Below are 7,984 nucleotides of genomic sequence, written 5' to 3' on the forward strand. Positions count from 1 at the left end.
AAAAGGGGCAAGTTTGTTTGCTGCAGAGGCAGCATGGTCGAAATCATGGAGCGATAAGAAGGGCGTTGTGGACGGGCATGGTGGCGCACGCTTGTAATCCCCGCGCTTGGGAGGCGAAGACAGGAGGATCGCACAGGTTCGAAGCCCCCTCGCTGGCTTAAGAGACCCTGTTTCCAAATAAAAGTATAAAATGTGTCTGGGAGTGTAGCCAGAGGTAGAAGAGTTCCATCCAGAGTACCACCAAAAAAAGAAAGAAGGGAAGAAAGAAAGGAGTTGTTTCAACTTATCACCTGCTCGCTTCCCAAAAAGCTGTAGAAAAAAGCTTGTGCCAGGTGTGATGGTGTACACCTCTAATCCCAGTATTTGGGAAGCTGAGACAGGAGGATCCCAGGTTCAAGGATATCCTTAGCAAATAGTGAGACTCTCTGGGCGTGGTGGCGCACGCTTGTAATCCCAGCATTCGGGAGGCTGAGACAGGAAGATCATGGTTCACGGACAGCCTCAGCTACTCAGTGAGGCCCTTTGCAACTCAGTGAGACCCTGTTTCAAAAGAAAGAATAAAAATTAGGGCTCAGGATGTAGCTCAGAGGTAGAATGTCCTTGGGTTCCATCCTCAGTACCACACACACACACACACACACACACACACACACACACACACACAGTGAGACTCTCATCAACCTAGTGAGACCCTGTTTCAAAATAAAAATAAAGAGTCGGGTATGGTGGCTCACGCTTGTAATCCCAGCATTCGGGAGGCTGACACCAGAGGACCACAGTTCCTGGACAGCCTCAACTACTTAGTGAGGCCCTCTGCAACTCAGTGAGACCCTGTTTCAAAGTAAAGAATAGAAAATTAGGCAGGGGGTATAGCTCGGGGGTCAAATCCCTCTGGGTTCCATCCCCAAACCCACAAAATAAACAAATGAGAATAAAATAATAAAAATAATAAAAATAAAATAGAGTTGGGGGTGTAGGTAAGAGATAAAATGCCTCTGGGTTCAATCCCCAGTACCACAACACACACACAAGACAAAAACAAAAACAGAAAATAAAATAACTTGTAGCCAGGCATCATGGAGGCACATGCTTGTAATCCTAGTACTTGGTTTGAAGCCAGCCTCAGCAGGTTAGTGAGGCTCTCAGCAACTTAGTAAGATCCTGTTTCCAAATAAAATATAAAATAGGTCTGAGCTGGGCATGGTGGCACACGCTTACAATCCCAGCATTTGAGAGGCAGGCAGGAGGATCACAGTTCATGGACAGCCTCAGCTACTTAGGGAGGCCCTTTGCAACTCAGTGAGACCCTGTTTCAGAATAAAGAATAAAAAATAGGGCTGAGTGTAGCTCAGAGGTAGAATGCCCCGGGTTCCATCCCCAGTACTACAAATAATAATAATAATAATAATAATAATAATAATAATAATAATAATGAGGAGGAGGAGGAGGAGGAGGAGAACTTAATTTCCAAAATCAATTAGATGATCCTACTGATGAAAATCTTCTTAGGGAAATACTTGGTAAAGCCATAATAGTTTCAAACATTGAAATGCACTTCTAGCTTCCAGTTCACTCCTAGCGAAGCATCTCTTGGCACAGGCCGGTTTAAGATATGCGAGCCACCCCGCTGAAGTTCAGAGGCAGCCGTGCCCAGAGATCCTTTCTCCGCTGGGGAAGGATTTCCTGGCAGGGCCTCAAAGACAGAGACGGCTGGTGCTCCGGGGGGGGTGCTCCTTGCTCTTTGTTTTACCAAATCTTGACATTTTTATAGGAACCAGGTCCAGTTCTTCAGTAGAATAAGGGAAGTGCACTTACCGCAGAATTGTAAGACGTTACATCAGTAGAGTAACGCTCTTGGTTAATTGATGCTTATAAAAGTCACACTGCAGTAATACTGAGCAAGGCGTTGTGATCCCGAAGCTATGCCAAACAGAAATGAGGATGAGTAGAAGGGAGAGAGAAGAAGAAAAATGCTCTCCAAGAAACTTCACATTATTATGAGATTTTTTGTTGTTGTTGTTTTTTTTTTTTTTTTTTTTTTGCGGTACTGGGGATGGAACCCAGGGGTATTCTACCTCCGAGCTACACCCCCAGCCCTATTTTTTATTCTTTATTTTGAAACAGGGTCTCACTGAGTCACAAAGGGCTACACTAAGTAGCAGCTGAGGCTGTCTGCAAACCACGATCCTCCTGTCACAGCCTCCCAAGTGCTGGGATTACAAGCGTGTGCCACCATGCTGGGCCAATCCTGTTCTTGCTGCTCTGTTAAGATGACTTCGATTCCTGCACAATAGCAAATAGTACACGCCGGTAATCCCAGTACTTGGGAGGCTGAGACACAAGGGTCAAAGATCTGTGGCCAGCCCCAGCAACTTCGTGAACATGTTTTAAAAAGAATAAGCCAGGTGTGATGGCGCAAGCTTGTCATCCCAGTACTTGGGAGGCTGAGACAGGAGGATTGCAGATTTGTGGTCAGCCTCAGCAACTCAGTGAGACTCTGTTTCAAAATAAAGAGTAAAAGCCAGCTGGGCATGGTGGCATACCTTGTAATCCCATCATTCCAGAGGCTGAGACAGGAGGATCACAGTTCATGGCCAGCCTCAGCTACTTAGTGAGGCCTTTTGCAACTCAGTCAGACCCTGTTTCAAAATAAAGAATAGAAAATAGTACAGGGGGTGTAGCTCAGAGGTAGAATGCCCCTGAGTTCCATTCCAGTATAACAAAAATAAATAAAGAAAGAATAAAGAATTAAAAACAGGGGCGGGGGTGTAGCTTGGAGATAGAATGCCCTGGGTTTCAACCTCTAGTGCCACACAAATACAAACAAAACAAAATAAAATAAAAAGAATAAATTCCAGGAATGGTGGCACACACTTGTAATCCCAATACTTGGGAGGCTGAAACAGTAGGATCGCAGGTTCAGACCCAGCCTTGGCAACTTATCAAGGCTCTAGGCAACCTAGGGAGACCCTGTTTCCAAATAAGAAAATCATTCAGGCTGGGGGTATAGCTTAGAGTAGAATATCCCTGGGTTCGATCCCCAGTACCAAAAAAAGAAAAAAGAAAAAAAAAAGAAAGAGAATAAAATAGGGCTGGGGATCTAGCCCAGATGTAGAAAAGCTCCTGAGTTCCACCCCCAGTACCACAAAAAAGTAAATAAATAAATATTTATTTTTTTAATGTTATTAACTTTATTTTTATTTTTAAAATATTTTTATTGGTGCATTGTAATCATACATCACGTTGGAATACAAGACTTGAGAAGATATACAAGCACACATCATCCAATTAGCCCTCTTCCAGCCCCCATCCCATTCCCTCCCCCTCCCTCGATCCCATGCTTGTTTGGTGATTATCTTTGATACATTTGTTCACATACCTCCTGAGTTTTAAAGAGGTTCCATCCTCCCCCATCCCATCCCCTCTGATTAGTCACCTTAATTGCTTCGCTATAGGGCCCTTTCTATAACTCGACCTCCTCCTGTTACCCCTTTCCTCCTAGTTTTTGCTAATTAGGGGAAGCATCTGGTTTTTATTTTCTGTGATATTTCTCTGTGCATGCCACATTGCAAGTTCTGATCCCATTCTTGATGGCCCCGGTAGTGGCGTGGCCACCCAGAGGACTCTGATCCCGACCTCGCTGGCTCCAGCACCAGCCTTTCCTCATGGGAGGCCCCAATTCTGGCCTCGCTGCCCCCCGCACCGAACTAACCCCTCAGCTGGCTCCTCTCCCGGCCTCGGAGGCCTCAGTCGTGACCTTGCCTCACGGCAGGCTCTGATGCCGGCCACTGGCCCCGGCATCGGCCTAACCCCTTGGCAGGCTCCGATCCAGGCCTCAGAGGCCCCAGCACCAGCTTTGCCTCACAGCAGGCTCTGATCCCAGCCTCGCTGGCCCCAGCACCAGCCTAACCCCTCGGCAGGCTCTGATCCCGGCCTCGGAGGCCTCAGTAGCGGCCTTGCCTCACGGCAGGCTCCGATCCTGGCCTCGCTGGCCCCAGCACTGGCCTAACCCCTCGGCAGGCTCTGATCCCAACACCAGCCCTGTCTCATGGCAGGCTCCAATTCTGGCTTTGCTGTCCCTGTCACCGGCCTCACCCCTTGGCAGGCTCCAATCCGAGCACCCTCTTCACCCAGCAGATTGTCCTACGTTCCCGAGGATGTGTGGTAGTAGCATTCTGCCTCTGGAGTTATTTCTTCAAAAGTGCCAGATCTCTGCCTCCCCTGAGTACTGGCTGCTGCCATTGCCACTGCCTCCACCATTTCAAATCTTTCCCAAGCTCTTTTTCTACTTTGCATGTTGTCCAGTGTTCCTAAGCATGCGTGACGGTAGCATTCGATGTTTGGGGTAATTTCTCCAGAAGATAAGGTTGGTAGGACCAGATTTCTGCCTCTCCCGAATACAAATGCCCACCGCCATCACGGTGACCGCTTCCAACACCGCCTTCCTCCTAGGTCTCCGCTAAACTCTCTCCTTACAGATGATGTCCAGGATTCTTAAGGATGTAGAGAAGAAGCAGTCCCCCTTCGCAGGGAATTTTTCCAAAAGTTCCAGTTCAGTTGGATAAGTTCTGTCTGCATCTCCAGTATCCTGGCAGCCACCACAGCCATCTTGACCTCTCTCCAATATTTTTCTTTTTTTTTCTTTTCCTTTTTTTTTTTTTTAAATAAGAGAAGACAATATGTGTGGTTTGAGGAGGTTGTGGGATCAGGCACTCGGTAGCACTGTGGCCCGGGCCCCGGTTCTTCCGGGGGTCCGGCATGCTCTGCGTGACCCCTGCCTGGGGCCCAGGGTCCTGAGGCCCAGGCCCCGGTTCTTCCGGGGGTCCGGCGTGCCCCATGCGACCCCTGCCCGGGGCCCAGGGTTCCATAAATAAATATTTAAAAATTAAAAAAAGGACTGAGTTATAACTTAGAGGTAAAATGCTCCTAAGTTCACAATACTACTACTACTACTAATAATAATAATAATAATAATAATGATGATGATGATGAAGGCAGGCATGATAGAGCCGGGCATGGTGGCCCACACCAGTAATTCCAGTACTTGGGAGGCTGAGAATGGAGAATTCAGGTTTGAGGCCAGCCTCCACAACTTAGAAAGAACATGTTTCAAATTTTTTACAAAGGGGGTGCTGGGGGTGTAGCTCAGAGGTAGAATGCTCCTGCATTCGATCCCTAGGACCCCCACCCCTTGGGACACACACAGACGTGGAGATCCCAGACAAGAGGACCACAGAAGAAGGAATTAGAGAAAACCAACAAGAACAGAGAAGTCGTTGGAAAGGAATTGGTTAATGATGTGAATTAGTCAAGAGAACATTAAAACGAAAATGGAAAACGGAAATGTGCTTGAGGGAGATCAAATAGGAGGATTCAGGTGCTAAAGTAATGCTCAGTTCAGATAACGAAAGCCCACCAACTTCCTTTTTCTTTTTCTTTTTTTTTTTTATGGTGCTGGGGATGCCAAGTTTCTTTTTTATTATTATTATTTATTTTTTGTGGGTCTGGGGATGGAACCCAGGGGCATTCGACCTCCGAGCTACACCTCCTGCCCTATTTTTTTATTCTTTATTTTTGAAACCGGGTCTCACTGAGCTGCAGAGGGCCTCACTAAGTAGCTGAGGTCGTTTGTGAACCATGATCCTCTGGTCTCAGCCTCCAGAATGCTGGGATTACAAACCTGCGTCACCACGCCCGCTCAACTTTCTTAATGATCATGGTCACTGGCTTCAAATCTAAAATTTCAAGCTAGGTGTGGTGGTGCACCCATGTGATCTCAGTACTTGGGAGGCAGAGATACGAGAATTGAAGGTTCGAGGCCAGCCTCAGCAACTTCGTGAGGCCCTCCAAAACTTAGTGAGACCCTGTTTCCAAATAAAAAATAAAATAAGACTGGGGGTGTAGCTTGAAGGTAGAATGCCCAATCCCTGGTAAAACACACACACACACACACACACACACACACACTTCGTCTAGCAGTAAATTGAGCCTCTGCCAGCTGTACTGTTTTAATTCCCAGTTAGGGGTGCTTGGGATGCGTGGATCTCCTACTTTGTGGAATCCAACCTGTTCACATGGTGCTTTCTCCTCAGCAAACAGCATGAAGCTAGGGCACGCAGGTTAATGCGTGTTACGCTTTCAAACTGACGAGAACAGGAGCTGCATCCTCAAGCCAGAGAGAGCCTTCCAGATGGAAACAGACCCAAGGGCCAGGGTGGAGAGCCCTTGCTTTCTGTTTCTTTTCTTCCTTCCTTCCTCTCTCTCTCTCTCTCTCTCTCTCTCTCTCTCTCTCTCTCTCTCTCTCTTTGTGGTACTGGGGGGTGGAACCCAGGGGCATTCTACACCCCCAGCCCTATTTTTTATTCTTTGCTTTTTTATTTTTTCAGGGTCTCACTGAGTTGCAGAGGGCCTCACTAAGTAGCTGAAGCTGTCCTCGAACCACGATCCTCCCTTCTCAGCCTCCCAAATGCTGGGATGACCAGCGTGGGCCACCACACTTGATTTCTTTTTCAGATCTACAGGGAAGCACTTTAGGACTGAAAGCCCCAGTTAGCAAGGACACTGGAGTCTGGGTGTAATCCCTTGTCACCTTGGAATCCTACCCAATTCAATTCAAGTTCTTTCTATGCAGGTGGAGTGTGCTTTTCAAGTGATTTGTTTGGGTCAAATTAGAATTAGGCCCAGGATTTCTGAGCTCTTTCTGTGAGCTCTTTCTGTGATATGAACCACCTACTGTGTGTGTGTGTGTGTGTGTGTGTGTGTGTGTGTGTGTGTGCACAGTACTAAAGACTGAACCCAAGGGCATTCTACCTCTGAGTACAACCACAGCCTTATTTTATTTTATTTTATTTTATTTTATTTTATTTTATTTTATTTTATGGGTCTGGGGATGGAACCCAGGGGCATTCGACCTCTGAGCTACACCCCCTGCCCTATTTTTTATTCTTTGCTTTGAAACAGGGTCTCACTGAGTTGCAGAGGACCTCACTAAGTAGCTGAGGCTGTACGGGAACCAGGATCCTCCGATCTCAGCCTCCTGAAGTTTGGGATTACAAGCGTGCGCCACCACGGTGGGCTATTTTATTTTATTTTAAAACAGGGTCTCACTAAGTTGTGGAGTGCCTCACCAAGTAGCTGAGGCTGGTCGAGAACCACAATCCTCCTGTCTCAGCCTCCCAAGTACTGGGATTACAAGTGTGCACCACCACACCCGGCTTAAATGTTTTTGTTTTACTACTGGGAGTTGAACCAGGAGCATTTTCTACCTACGAACTATATGTCCACGAGTTAATTAATGTATTTATTCATTTGTTTGTTTTAGTGTACTGGGGACGAAACCCAGGGGCATTCTACCTCTGAGTTACACTTCTCGCGGCCAGCCTCAGCTACCGAGCCCCACTGTAGGCCAGCGGGACTGTGCAGCCCAGGAGACTGTGAAGTCTTTGAGGTTGTGTGTGTATACTATTCCACCCATCGCAGCCTGGAACTTATATGGCAAATTCCGGACTTCATTTGACCTCGTCCTATCACACAGGTGCTATTATCCCCATTTTGCAGATAAAGGGAACTGGGACACAGGTTAACTCATCCGGGGCCACCCAGCTGGCGGGCGGAGGGGCTGGGGTCTGAGCCCACGGTCAGATTCCTGGCCCTGGCCTTGGCCTCGGGGCCCGCTAAGCACCCACTCCTGGGGACGGCCCTGTGCAGACTGGCAGGTGTTTTCTAGGCTACCGACTTTCTCTGGATTACTCCTCCTGTCCTTCCGCGGCGCCCCACACCCTCCAGCTAGGACGGCCTCGCTCAGCGCAAGGCTGCCCGGGACCACCGGCTCCCAGCACCCTCGGGGTCCCCGGGAGCGCGGGGCACCGAGGCCTCGCGGCGCGTCCCCGGCGGGCCGCCCGGGCGGGGCGGGGCCTGGCCGGGCGCGGGGCCGCGGGCGGCTCCTCCTCCGCCTTCCCCGAGCCCGGCCGCGCCAGGCTCGCTG

This window comes from Muscardinus avellanarius, assembly GCF_963383645.1.
Source record: "Muscardinus avellanarius genome assembly, chromosome: 9".
Taxonomy (NCBI): Eukaryota; Metazoa; Chordata; class Mammalia; order Rodentia; family Gliridae; genus Muscardinus; species Muscardinus avellanarius.